This window comes from Pelophylax lessonae, assembly GCF_965119305.1.
Source record: "Pelophylax lessonae genome assembly, chromosome: 2".
In the NCBI taxonomy this organism is placed as follows: domain Eukaryota; kingdom Metazoa; phylum Chordata; class Amphibia; order Anura; family Ranidae; genus Pelophylax; species Pelophylax lessonae.
Genome location: NC_138769.1, coordinates 365,880,477 through 365,895,710, shown reverse-complemented (window position 1 = coordinate 365,895,710; position 15,234 = coordinate 365,880,477). Strand labels below are relative to the sequence as shown.

The window sequence follows — 15,234 nt, the reverse complement described above, 5'->3', positions numbered from 1 at the left end:
TATATATATATATATATATATATATATATATATATATATATATATATATATACAGTGGGTACGGAAAGTATTCAGACCCCCTTAAATTTTTCACTCTTTGTTATATTGCAGCCATTTGCTAAAATCATTTAAGTTCATTCTTCTTCCTCATGAATGTACACATAGCACCCCATACTGACAGAAAAACACAGAATTGTTGACATTGTTGCAGATTTATTAAAAAAGAAAAACTGAAATATCACATGGTCCTAAGTATTCAGACCCTTTGCTGTGACACTCATATATTTAACTCAGGTGCTTTCCATTTCTTCTGATCATCCTTGAGATGGTTCTACACCTTCATTTGAGTCCAGCTGTGTTTGATTATACTGATTGGACTTGATTAGGAAAGCCACACACCTGTCTATATAAGACCTTCCAGATCACAATGCATGTCAGAGCAAATGAGAATCATGAGGTCAAAGGAACTGCCTGAAGAGCTCAGAGACAGAATTGTGGCAAGGCACAGATCTGGCCAAGGTTACAAAAAGATTTCTGCTGCACTTAAGGTTCCTAAGAGCACAGTGGCCTCCATAATCCTCAAATGGAAGATGTTTGGGATGACCAGAACCCTTCCTAGAGCTGGCCGTCCGGCCAAACTGAGCTATCGGGGGAGAAGAGCATTGGTGAGAGAGGTAAAGAAGAACCCAAAGATCACTGTGGCTGAGCTCCAGAGATGCAGTCAGGAGATGGGATAAAGTTGTAGAAAGTCAACCATCACAGAGTGGCCCGACGGAAGCCTCTCCTCAGTGTAAGACACATGAAAGCCCGCATGGAGTTTGCTAAAAAACACCTGAAGGACTCCAAGATGGTGAGAAATAAGATTCTCTGGTCTGATGAGACCAAAATAGAACTTTTTGGCCTTAATTCTAAGCGGTATGTGTGGAGAAAACCAGGCACTGCTCATCACCTGTCCAATACAGTCCCAACAGTGAAGCATGGTGGTGGCAGCATCATGCTGTGGGGGTGTTTTTCAGCTGCAGGGACAGGACGACTGGTTGCAATCGAGGGAAAGATGAATGCGGCCAAGTACAGGGATATCCTGGACAAAAACCTTCTCCAGAGTGCTCTGGACCTCAGACTGGGCCGAAGGTTTACCTTCCAACAAGACAATGACCCTAAGCACACAGTTAAAATAACGAAGAAGTGGCTTCACAACAACTCCGTGACTGTTCTTGAATGGCCCAGCCAGAGCCCTGACTTAAACCCAATTGAGCATCTCTGGAGAGACCTAAAAATGGCTGTCCACCAACGTTTACCATCCAACCTGACAGAACTGGAGAGGATCTGCAAGGAGGAATGGCAGAGGATCCCCAAATCCAGGTGTGAAAGACTTGTTGCATCTTTCCCAAAAAGACTCCTGGCTGTATTAGATCAAAAGGGGGCTTCTACTAAATACTGAGCAAAGGGTCTGAATACTTAGGACCATGTGATATTTCAGTTTTTCTTTTTTAATAAATCTGCAACAATGTCAACAATTCTGTGTTTTTCTGTCAGTATGGGGTGCTATGTGTACATTCATGAGGAAGAAGAATGAACTTAAATGATTTTAGCAAATGGCTGCAATATAACAAAGAGTGAAAAATTTAAGGGGGTCTGAATACTTTCCGTACCCACTGTATATATATATATATATATACACACACAATATATATACACATTATATATATATATATGTGTATGTGTGTATATATATATATATATATATATATATATATATATATATATATATATATATGTATATATTTAAAAGTTTTTATTAAAGTTTAACATGTACAAATGTTCAAGGTAAATCATGCTATCACCGTACAAGACAGTAAGGTATTCAAGTTTATACATTCGATAAGTTGATTAGCAAGGCATTAAATGTCAGCTAACATGTAGAAAAAAACAAAAAGCAACAACAAAAACACTAAACATCATTATTTAGATATAAAAAAAAGCTAGGTAGTTACCCCGAAAACTGTTTACATAAGTCTACAACAAACTTTTTAAATAGGCAGGGGATGAGGAGGGGGGGGGGGGGTAGTTGGTAAAGAGATAATGGGTAGCGTTGAACCTTCTGTAGTCAGGTAATATTATATAAGATTTATGAGGGTGTGTTTATTATGGTTGGGCTCTAAGAAGAAAGAGGAGTAAGTCAGGAGATCTTGATTAGAATGATGGGGTTTTAGAGAGTATCAATACGTATTCCCCTTTTTTTTTTTTAAGCTCCTCTTTCCTTCTTTCTCTATTCCCAAGCTCCTATTGATTCCTACTATTGGTATTGTTCATTATTCTGGTGAATTCTGCTGAATCTATGAAATGTAGCCAGCAAGCCCATATTTTGCAGAAAGAAGCAGGCGTTTCCTCAGCCTGACGGGTTAGTTCCTCCATTTCAGCAATTTTCTGTTCTTGCTGAAGCCATTCAACGGCGGTAGGTGGAGTTGTTTCCCGCCAGTGCATGGGGATACATCATTTTGCTGCATTGATTAGGTGGAGGACCAGAGACTTTTCATAAGCCGACTAAGTTATTGATGTGTGGTGGAGGAGAAATTAAGCTGGTGTGTAGTCTGGGGAGTAGGTTGTGATGCTAGATATGAGTCAGTAGATTTCTGTCCAGAAGGGTTGTATTGCTGGGCATTTCCACCAGATATGGAGTAATGTGCCGAATTCTGTGTCACAACGCAGCAATTAGGCTCCTTTCACACACTCCGTCCGTTGGACGGAGTCCGTTTTTTTCTCAGCGGGGGATCGAGCCGCCGATCCCCCGCTGAGCAGCAGGAGGACAGCTGTGTCTCCGCGCTGTGTGCGGAGACACAGCTGACAGTTCCCCATGCATCTCTATGGGGGAAATCGGATGTCAACGGACCGTCAGTCCGTTCTCACCCGATCCCATCCGATCTGCTGGACGGATGGAAAATAGGGTTTCCATCCATCCAGAGTTGACGGATCGGATCGGGTCGGATGTCTGCGGACATGTCTCCGCTGACATCCGATGCCCCATAGGAATGCATGGGGGGACCGTTCAGATCCGCCAAAAAAACAGACAGGCGGATCTGAACGGTCCGCCTGTGTGAAAGGGGCCTTAGGTGTGAGGTTTGGGTAGAATTTGTGAATGGTTCTGTACCATCTTGAGTACAGTTTAAATTTGTTTTCTTGGGTTGAAACATTTGTAGAACCTTTGTGGATGTGTGTGTATACATGCTCCCAATCCTCTGCCATGCGATCCATGGTGAGATCTCCCTCCCACTGCTGACTGACCTTGTTGTATATATTTATTTTTTTTAGAAAAAAAAGTACTGGATGCAATTTAACTACTTCAGTACTTCCACACCCTTCCTGCCCAGGCCAATTTTCAGCTTTCAGTGCTGTCACACTTTGAATGACCATTGCATGGTCATGTAACACTGTACCCAAATGAAATATTGTATAATTTTTTTTTTTGAGACAGATAGAGCTTTCTTTTGGTGCCATTTAATCACCACTGTTTTTTTTTTCTTGCTAAACAAATGATAAAAGATCGAATGTTTTAAGAAAAAAATGTTATTATAACATTTTGCAAACAAGTAATTTTTCTTCTTCACTGATGGGAACTGTTGAAGCTGCACCGATGGGCACTGGTTGGGCTACACTGATGGGCACTGGTGAGGCACCACTGATGGTCACTAATAAGTCTGCGCTGATGTGCACTGATGGGCTACACTGTTGGGGCTGCACTGATGAGGCAGCACTGATAAGCTGCACTGAAGGACACTGATGAGGAGGCACTCATAATGCTGCAATAATGAAGCACCATTGATGAGGAGGCGCTGATAGATGGCATTGATGGGCACTGATTGGCACTGATGGGGCTGCACCTTTCTTTAGGGCACTGATGATTAGTGACAATGTACTCACTGTGACCTGTTAGAATTGCTGGTTATCGGCTCTCCTTTACACACACAGAAATAGCGTGTGAGGAAAGAAATGCCGATAACCGACAAGCCTGTTTACAGGGTGACTAGCTGTGAATTGACAGAGCTGATCACATGGTAAAGGGCTGCTGAGATTGGCCCTTTACCCTGATCAGTATTCAGCTGTGTCCAAAGGACATAGCAGTTGGAGAGCTGCAATGTAGCAGTCTTTTGGCTATAGCGTGGTAGGGAACAGGTTAAAGAGACCCTGGTGAGTGCCCAATTATTTCAACAACAATCATTCTATAAAATGATATATGCATTTAATGTGTATTTTAGGCATGTCATTTTTTTCTCATTTGGATCTTGGATGTGATCTCAGCAGCCCCAGCACACGCAGAGCTGTCACTCATGTACAGTATTTCACTCCTTCCCCAGCAGCAACATAAAAGTAATGTAGGAAGTTGCAGGGTGGTAAGCTGGGCCAGCACAGAGGGTAATTAGACAGTCTTAAGAGAAGCAAGGGCTAATATATGGCAGGAAGAAGGGGCTGTGCTATAGGGAACTTACTAGTTGAATCCCAGATCAATGATATTAGCAACCCCTCCCCCCACCCCCTCTAACTAACTGTATGGTATGAAAAAAAAATCAGAACTATTCAAATTCTCATTTTACTTACCTAAAGCCATGGTCATTTGATGATCCCTATCTCTTCTCCGGTTTACTTATTAGGGTTTCTTCTTCGGGTATCCACATCACTGTCTGTGAGACATGGACACCTCCTTTCAGTGGAGACAGCACTTTCAGTGGCCGAATCCTCTCTCATAGGCTTTAGAGGCAGGAGATAGGGGACCATTGACCAATATGACAAGTGGGCAAAAATGTCTATTAGAGGAAACTGTGACTTTGTTTCATTACACTTCAAGATGGCTGAGGAAGAGCTGTTTAGAATCAAGATTGAGAAGAGAGATAATTTAATGCACAATGCACTATTTAAATTTCATCCTTGAGAAGTGTTGAGCTTTAAATATAGTATGTAAGTTCAGAGGCGCATCACAATAAAATTAATTTATGGAAAGGAAAAATGCTGCAAGTTAGCATTTAAAATACAAATGTGCTGTCACCTGCAGTTTTTTTCTAAGTTGGCAAAAGGGTTTCTCTAAAGCTGAAATCTGGGCAAACCAATTTTTTTGTCTAAATAAAAGAGCCATGCATTTTCTTATTTAAATCTGGGTGTGCTTTGTGTATATCTTTCAAATCTTTTTAATAAACCAGGATGAAACAACTCCTGTACTTTGCCTCTCTGCTGGAACTTTCTATAATATATTGGGCAGACTAGATGGGCCAAATGGTTCTTATCTGCCGACACATTCTATGTTTCTATGTTTCTAATACACACTGGTGATTGTAGCTTTCTCTTCTTGTGCAGGGTGACTGTTTTTTTTTTTTTTTTACCCTTGTAGTCAGCCTGTAGGAAATAGGACCTGCTGGGTTCCTCCCACAGGTCTGCTCTCTGCACAGGCTATGTTAACCATTCTCAATCAGGGGTTTGTGGAAATCTAGGGTTCCTCCAGTGGTCTCTAGAAGTTCCCTAAAGCTGTGGCTGATTGACCTCTCATTTGATAATGCCTGTATAGTTTGAGGGCTTATGCCATTTACCAGAATCAAAAACACCAATATTCTTCATAGCTGTTTGTATGGGTTGCATTCTTTTTACTGACCACAAATGTAAGGGGCATTTTCCCACTGACTCCAGATAAATTTGTTTTAGCAGGGGGTTCCCTGAGACCTGAACATTAATTCAAGATTTCCTGTAGAGCACATATGTCAAACACAAGGCCCACGACCCTTGCACCCAGTTTTGCAGCTGGAATGCGGTGGAACTTCATTCTGCCTCCTCCAGCTCTCACCCTCCCATTTCTCTCTGTCACTTGTAAACAAATAAGCCTTCTGTATTTACATGGGAAAGCTTTGCTCAGCAGCTCCTGGATCTAACAATCAAATGATCTCCATGCAAGGTGAGGCAGAGCTGCCTACACAGAGAGGAACTAGAGCCAGCCAGAGGTTCACAGCTTGCACTCTATACATAGTGCACCCCTAAACCCTGCACACTGTACACAGGGCATCCCCAAACTCAGTACTCTGTGCACAGTGGAACCCGTGAGCTCTGCACTCCATACATAACACATTCCTGAACACTGCACTCTGTATGCAGCGCACCCCTAAACCCTGCACTCTGTATACAGCACACCCCTGAGCTCTGAACTCTCTCTGTAGCATATTCCTTAACTCTTCACCCTGTATGTAATGCACTCCTGAACCCCACTTTGTATGTAGCACACCCCACATACAACTGGCCCTTTGAAGGCAAACATACTGCTGATGCAGCCCATGACCAACCAAATTATCCTGTCTAACAGTTTGCATTAAAAATGGGTTTTCTAAGCACACATTTGCAAATACATGCATAAACTTCAGAGCTGCTCCAAGGCACCCTACTATTGTCTGCAGTCCTAACTCTTGGCAATATACGAGAGCCTCCATAGTAGAAGCACATGCATTCTAATTGATAGATAGAGGACAAGTGAGCCTGGAGGGAGCCCACTCCTCCCTAAAGGCACAGGAGCGCACAATGGCAGCAAAGGTGTCCACCGTGTCCCCTCACCAATATTGCATCAGTAACAAACAAATGGCCACTGCCACCCCCTATAAATGGCCTTCACAGCAAGGAGCACATGTAAGGGCAACACATGCTAAACAAAAACAAAGAAAATCCCCAGCTCAAGTCGCTAGCCAGTCTGTAACCAACTGAATTATCCTGTCTAACAGTTTGCTTTAAAACCAGGGGTTTAGTTAGTACAAATTTCCAAATACATGCGTAAGCTGCAGAGCCACTTCAAGGCACCCTACTATTGTCTGAGGTCCTAACTCTTGTAAATGCATGAGAGCCTCCGTAGTTAAAGCAGATGCATTTTAATAGATAGATAGAGGGAAGGTGAGCCTGGAGGTAGCTCATTCCTCCTTAAAGGCAAAGGGGTGCACTGGACATCCAGCACATAGCACAATGTTGGCAAAGGTGTCTAGCGTGTCCCCTCACCAATATTACATCAGTAACAAACATATATTTATTACTTGCTTTGTGTGCTGTATTATATTGTGCTTCCACAGGAATTGTAGATTATATAATATGATTTGTTGTCTCTGGTTAATTGCAAATAATGTACTAGCAGTGGTATCTCTGGTGGAAAGAGGATTGTTTCCAGGTACTCTTGTAACCAAGTACTTTCTAAAGTAGCTACATTGTAATAAGTTGGCAAACTAAAAGGTACAAAATATAACTCCAAATCTTCCAATGAACATCACAAGGACAACATCCTCTCTGATATATATTTTCCCAAACACAATGTGTATTACTTTGGAGAGAATTATTATGCTTTGATATCTCTACCTGTGGAACCAGTATTGTATCACATTTCTTTTGTATTTTGTACTTAGGCATTGAATTCCCACTGACAACAGCAGGATCAGACTTTTTAGTTCAAAAACAGCAAAGCTGGTGTGATAGTTTTAGTGGTTTGTTCTATTGATATTGTTAGCTTTGGGAACACAAGATTTATGTATGCATCTTGTAATAGCATATTTATTCCTAGTATGAACATGAATGTAGGCTCAATTTACCTAAACTGGAGAGGAGGACGTGCTGCCCATATCAACCAGTCCGTCTACTCAGCATGCAACCTGTGCTCAAAAGCAGATCTGGTTAGTTTGGATAAAAAAACACAATTTCTATTAACCCATTGCAATAGATTTAGGAGTATAACCACCTAGGCTCGGCTATACGACAACACTGTTACACTGTCTGTCACCTAACCCCCCTGACTTTTCATATTTATCAAGCTTTGTGTAATTCTTCCAGATCTGTGTTGTAACTAGAGTGGAGCGAACACCTGGATGTCTGGGTTCGGCGGGTCTGGCCGAACTTGAAAAAAAGTCCGGGTTCGTGACCCGGACTTAACCCGAACTTGACCCCGATCCCGAATCCCATTGAAGTCAATGGTGACCCGAACTTTTGAGCACTAAAATGGCTCTAAAAAAAAACATGGAAAGGGCTAGAGGGCTGCAAAGGGCAGCAAAAGCTTGTTAAGAGCATGGCAAGTGCTCTGCAAACAAATGTGGATAGGGAAATAACTTAAAATAACATAAAAAACATAAAAATAAAAAAGAATCATCTTGATCTAGGAGGACGAGGCCCATATGGAGTAGGAGGTTGAGTTGGCGGTGGATGTGGCAGTGTAGGTGGAAGCGGTGGTGGAGGACGAGGTAGCCAACACTGGTTTTTGTTTTTATTTTTATTTCTTTTTAAATTAGGGTACACCCCAAAAGAGTGAGAAAGATCAAAAATACAACAATGGCTGGGTAAGGCCATTATATTTATATATATTTTTCACAATGTACGGACAAGTCCTGTGGGATCCATGCCTGGTTCATTTTAATGAACGTGAGCTTGTCCACATTGGCTCTGGACAGGTGGCTGCGCTTGTCTGTGATAACACCCCGAGCCGTGTTAAATACACGTTCAGGTAATACACTGGCTGCAGGGCAGGCCAGCACCTCCAAGATGTAAAGGGCAAGCTCAGGCCATGTACCCAATTTGGAGCCCCAGAAGTTGAAGGGGGAAGACCCGTCATTCAGTACGTGTATAGTACGTAAGGAACGGTAAGGAACCGTATATGGTATATGGTAAGGAACGGTGATGGCGGTGGGGGGGCTTTTTTGCCCCTTCTGGGTTGAGTCTGGTCTTGGAAAAGGTATGTGTCCCTGGTTGTGAGCCAGGCTCTCCAAAAGCTATCTAAGTTATGAGGCCTTCTGGTAGGGACGGGGCTTCACCGGTCTTGCCAGGGACCGGGATTCTGAAAAGCCTGTGGTGTATGTGCCCCTGGAGTGGCAGTCCAGGGGTGGCATAATTCACGGTGGATGGCAACACTATGAGTATGGCACCAAGGACACTGCACTTCCTACACATGTTTTTCACACCTGCCTCTAGGGCCGGGCCTTTTGGCCAGGAGTCAGGACCAGAGGATTTTTTTATTCCTGGCCGAAGGGCCTGCCATAGTATTGCAACGTGGCACTAACCTTGCACTTCTCCACTATCCCTTTCCCCACTTTTATGTGTTGTGTGTCTCACGTTTTGTGTTTTTTATTGAGGCGGTACACTTTATTTTACACAGCGTGATTAGTAGGATGTAGGTCCTTGGGCCTGTCCCTGAAAGTCTTGGGAGGGGGTGGATATGGCCTTCTGGCTTGGTTCGCCCTCTCTCATAGGGTCTCTCTTTGAGAGAGCCCCACCTAGTACTTGGGGTGGTCTGTTTCAGCAGACCCCCTAAAGAACGGGGCTGCCTGGTTTTGGCCAGGTTAGCCAGCGTAAGTACCCCAGTCCCTGTCAGAAGCCTTGCGCCCTGGGGGATCAGGGTCAGGGACCATGTGTACACCCTGTGCATTTTTTGTGTTTCACTTTTTTGGTGTGCAGTTTTTTATGCACCCACCGGGTAATAGTCTGAGTGTGTTCACACACCACATGCTTAAAAAAAAAAAAAAAAAAACAGCTGGTGGTCCTGGTTGTTGTGGCATGCCGACAAAGCTTTTCCACATTTCATACATGCTAACCCTGCCTTCTGAGGTGCTGGCGGTGCCCTGGCTGCGTTGGCAACCTCCTCCTCCTACTCCTCTGCCTTCGCCTTGTGCTTCCACTGTGCCCCCGCTGTCAGGTGGGAATGCCACCAGCATCACTTCTCGACCTTTTGGCTTAGATCAAGTGTAGTATCTGTTGTTATCGGTTAAATCAGTAATCAGTAAAACTGCCTACTGTCGTTTACCCCTGGCTGTGCTGAAGTTGGTGGTGAAGGTGTTACGCTGACCGGATGCGGAGGCGGTAGAAGATGAGGATGAGGAGACAGAGTAAGAGGAGTTTGCAACAGGAGGCAAACCGAAGCACCCTGCAATCCTCGGTGGTGGAAGGAGATGCGCCAAACAAATTTAAAGGGTGTATCTCTCAGTAACATAATCAGCAAACGCTGCAAAATTATTCATTTTCCCCTAAATTTGGTGTTTATTGAATAGCAGAATAGAACAACAGTATGTAAAGGGTGTATCTCACACGTACAGTTACAGACTAAGCCACAATTTAATATCTTTCTTTCCCCTAAATGGGTGTTTATTGAATAGCAGAATAGAACAACAGTATACAAAGGGTGTATCTCACAGTAACATATGCAGACTAGGCCGCAATTTAATTTTTTTCCCTAAATGGATGTTTATTGAATAGCGGAATAGAACAACAGTATCCAAAGGGTGTATCTCACACGTACAGCTAAAGACTAAGCCGCAATTTAATATTTTTTCCCTAAATGGGTGTTTATTGAATAGCGGCATAAAACAACAGTATACAAAGGGTATATCTCACAGTAACATATGCAGACTAGGCCGCAATTCAATTTTTTTCCCCTAAATGGGTGTTTATTGAATGGCGGAATAGAACAACAGAATCCAAAGGGTGTATCTCACACGTACAGCTACAGAAGACTAGGCCGCAATTTAATATTTTTCCCTTAAATTGGGGATTTTTGAATAGCATATTAGAACAGCAGTGTCTAAACGATGTATGTCACAGTAAAATATGAAGGAAAAAACGTTTTATTTTTTAAAAAATCCAGATTAAGCAGACACATATGCACTGCGCTTGCATTAAATGTCCGCTGCACACCGCATGCCGCCCACCTAACAGACTGATAAAAGTTTTTTTTTTCTCCCTCCTCCTCACTGGGCTCAGGTCAGGGCAAAAAGATTGTGCACTGCACCCCCACACAATAAAATCAATGTAGGTTCACATGTAGGCTGGGTCACATGCTGCACTGGCCAATCAAAGCCTTGCCATTAGTAGGCATGGCTGTGATGGCTTCTAAGGGTGCACTAGTTAAACGCTTTTTGATTGGCTGCCCTGCAGCTGTTGAAACCGCGCCATTAACCACTTTACCGCTGCTCACTGAGCTGCTAATGCGGCAAAGTGGCTCGATAACGTCTGACGACGTGGACCTACGTCGCCAGATATTCCCCTCTCTCGGCGGCGTGCGCACCGCCGGAGGCTCGCTCCCGCTGTATTCAGTCACAGGGGGAGTCGAGCCAGGGGAGGAGCGGTGGTGATCACCGCCGCTCTTCCCCGATCGTCGGGGAATCGAGTGTGGAGATCCGCCCACTTGTGTAAACAAAGCGGGCGGATCTCCTAAGTGACAGGCAGGGTCAGATTGCAGGGTTCAGCGTAGCTGAACCTGCGATCTGTCCCTGTGTCACTCAGTCACCTCCCCCCACACACGTTAGTAAGCACCAGGCATAAATTAACCACTCCCTCTCCAATAAAAATTAACCCCTTCCCTGCCAGTGTCATTTTTACAGTAACAGTGCATATTTATAGCACTGATTACTGTAGTAATGTCACTGGTACCCCCAAAAGTGTCAAAAATGTCAGTCAAGGGTCCGATCTGTCCGCCGCAATGTCGCAGTCCCGCAAAAAAAATCACAGATCGCCGCCATTACTCGTTAAAAAAAAAACACCAAAAATGACAGAAATCTTTCCCTTAGTTAGTAAACGCAATAACTTTTGCACAAACCAATCAAAATACGCTTATTGCAATTTTTTTTACCAAAAATATGTAGGAGAAAACAAATTGGCCTAAAATGATAAAAAATTTTGATTTTTACATTTTTTTGGGGGGGAATTTCATATAAAAAAATTTGAAAAATATTGTTATTTTTTCAAAATTGTCGCTCTTTTTTTGTTTATAGCGCAAAAAGTAAAAATTGCACAGGTGATCAAATACCACTAGTGTTGAGCGAACACGGACTGTATTATTCGTGTTCGTACCGAATAATTGGATTTTTTGTACCCGAACACGGACACGGACACTTTACTGTATGTTCGGGTAAAAATCCGTGTTCGGTCGTTTTATTTCCGGGTTTTGCATGCTTTGGCGCTCTTTTCATGGCGGGCTTTCAACAGCCAATCAACAATCGTTTAACTGGTGTGCCTTAAGCCATCCCAGCCATGCCTGCAAATGTCTCAGTAGCTGTGATTGGCCGTCTGAAGCATGTGACCAAGTCTTTATAAGTTCGAGGCAGCCGCAGCGGCGTCATTATGCTGCTTAGATTCAGGGACAGAGCACACATCAACGTGCTGGCTGCTGATTAGGGAAAGATAGGCAGGAAAAAACCATTTGTGTCCGGATAGAATTGAGGGACAGGTCGGAGTGTTTAGGCAGGGCGAGTTGTAGGCATTTTAGGGATAGAGTCTGCTGAATTATATAGGGTCAGTGTCTTCTACAAACTACAATCGATATTGCTGTGTGGGGGGTGGGGTCTGCACTCAATCCTGATCTACGATCTCTTCTCAATCCTGTTAGGGACAGAGTCTGCTGAATTTTAGGGAAACTGTGTTCTACAAACTACAATCGATATTGCTGTGTGGTGTGGGATTGGAGATAGGCAGGTGTCAGTGATCCACATCCATTTTTCTGTGTGTGAGCTGCAGTGAACACAATCTTTTTGGGCTGCAGTGAACACAATCTTTTTGGGCTGCAGTGAACACAATCTTTTTGGGCTGCAGTGAACACAATCTTTTTGGGCTGCAGTGAACACAATCTTTTTGGGGTGCAGTGAACAAAATCTTTTTGGGGTGCAGTGAACACAATCCTTTTTGGTGTGCAGTGAACACAATCTTTGTGGGGTGCAGTGAACAAAATCCTTTGTGGGGTGCAGTGAACACAATCTTTTTGGGGTGCAGTGAACAAAATCCTTTTTGGGGTGCAGTGAACAACATCCTTTTTGGGGTGCAGTGAACACAATCTTTTTGGGGTGCAGTGAACAAAATCCTTTGTGGGGTGCAGTGAACACAATCTTTTTGGGGTGCAGTGAACACAATCTTTTTGGGGTGGAGTGAACAACATCCTTTTTGGGGTGCAGTGAACAAAATCCTTTTTGGGGTGCAGTGAACAAAATCATTTTTGGGGTGCAGTGAACACAATCTTTTTGGGGTGCAGTGAACACAATCTTTGTGGGGTGCAGTGAACACAATCTTTTTGGGGTGGAGTGAACAACATCCTTTTTGGGGTGCAGTGAACAACATCCTTTTTGGGGTGCAGTGAACACAATCTTTTTGGGGTGCAGTGAACACAATCTTTGTGGGGTACAGTGAACAGAATCTTTGTGGGGTGCAGTGAACACAATCTTTGGGGGGTACAGTGAACACAATCTTTGTGAGGTGCAGTGAACACAATCTTTGTGGGGTGCAGTGAACACAATCATTGTGGGGTGCAGTGAACTCAATCTTTGTGGGGTACAGTGAACACAATCTCATACTGAAGGTTTGAGGGTGCTGCCTGTTCCATACTCCCCCTACTCCTCATCTAGCCTTTTAGGGGTACAAACAATAGTAATTGGGGCCTAGTGTGGTTGTGTACGTGTGATATACATACACTTTTTTGGGATCATATTTTCTATTCCGCTATTTAATCAAAAACCTTTGGGGATCAGTTAAATTGGGGGATAGTCTGTGTTGGTACGTGTGAGAGAGATCCACCTTTCCAAGTTGTTGGGGTTCATCTCATACTTCTGAAGGTTTGAGGGTGCTGCCTGTTCCATACTCCCCCTACTCCTAGCCTTTTAGGGGTACAAACAATAGTAATTGGGGCCTAGTGTGGTTGTGTACGTGTGATATACATACACTTTTTTGGGATCATATTTTCTATTCCGCTATTTAATCAAAAACCTTTGGGGATCAGTTAAATTGGGGGATAGTCTGTGTTGGTACGTGTGAGAGAGATCCACCTTTCCAAGTTGTTGAGGTTCATCTCATACTTCTGAAGGTTTGAGGGTGCTGCCTGTTCCATACTCCCCCTACTCCTAGCCTTTTAGGGGTACAAACAATAGTAATTGGGGCCTAGTGTGGTTGTGTACGTGTGATATACATACACTTTTTTGGGATCATATTTTCTATTCCGCTATTTAATCAAAAACCTCTGGGGATCAGTTAAATTGGGGGATAGTCTGTGTTGGTACGTGTGAGAGAGATCCACCTTTCCAAGTTGTTGGGGTTCATCTCATACTTCTGAAGGTTTGAGGGTGCTGCCTGTTCCATACTCCCCCTACTCCTAGCCTTTTAGGGGTACAAACAATAGTAATTGGGGCCTAGTGTGGTTGTGTACGTGTGATATACATACACTTTTTTGGGATCATATTTTCTATTCCGCTATTTAATCAAAAACCTTTGGGGATCAGTTAAATTGGGGGATAGTCTGTGTTGGTACGTGTGAGAGAGATCCACCTTTCCAAGTTGTTGGGGTTCATCTCATACTTCTGAAGGTTTGAGGGTGCTGCCTGTTCCATACTCCCCCTACTCCTAGCCTTTTAGGGGTACAAACAATAGTAATTGGGGCCTAGTGTGGTTGTGTACGTGTGATATACATACACTTTTTTGGGATCATATTTTCTATTCCGCTATTTAATCAAAAACCTTTGGGGATCAGTTAAATTGGGGGATAGTCTGTGTTGGTACGTGTGAGAGAGATCCACCTTTCCAAGTTGTTGAGGTTCATCTCATACTTCTGAAGGTTTGAGGGTGCTGCCTGTTCCATACTCCCCCTACTCCTAGCCTTTTAGGGGTACAAACAATAGTAATTGGGGCCTAGTGTGGTTGTGTACGTGTGATATACATACACTTTTTTGGGATCATATTTTCTATTCCGCTATTTAATCAAAAACCTCTGGGGATCAGTTAAATTGGGGGATAGTCTGTGTTGGTACGTGTGAGAGAGATCCACCTTTCCAAGTTGTTGGGGTTCATCTCATACTTCTGAAGGTTTGAGGGTGCTGCCTGTTCCATACTCCCCCTACTCCTAGCCTTTTAGGGGTACAAACAATAGTAATTGGGGCCTAGTGTGGTTGTGTACGTGTGATATACATACACTTTTTTGGGATCATATTTTCTATTCCGCTATTTAATCAAAAACCTTTGGGGATCAGTTAAATTGGGGGATAGTCTGTGTTGGTACGTGTGAGAGAGATCCACCTTTCCAAGTTGTTGGGGTTCATCTCATACTTCTGAAGGTTTGAGGGTGCTGCCTGTTCCATACTCCCCCTACTCCTAGCCTTTTAGGGGTACAAACAATAGTAATTGGGGCCTAGTGTGGTTGTGTACGTGTGATATACATACACTTTTTTTGGATCATATTTTCTATTCCGCTATTTAATCAAAAACCTTTGGGGATCAGTTAAA

At 43.3% G+C, this 15,234-nt stretch overlaps 1 protein-coding gene across 12 annotated transcripts in view; it reads left to right on the top strand.

Annotated features, from left to right (window-relative positions):
* Positions 1-15,234, top strand: part of ADGRB2 (adhesion G protein-coupled receptor B2) — a 695,259-nt gene that overhangs the window by 425,918 nt on the left and 254,107 nt on the right. The gene's annotated exons all lie outside the window — the stretch shown is intronic.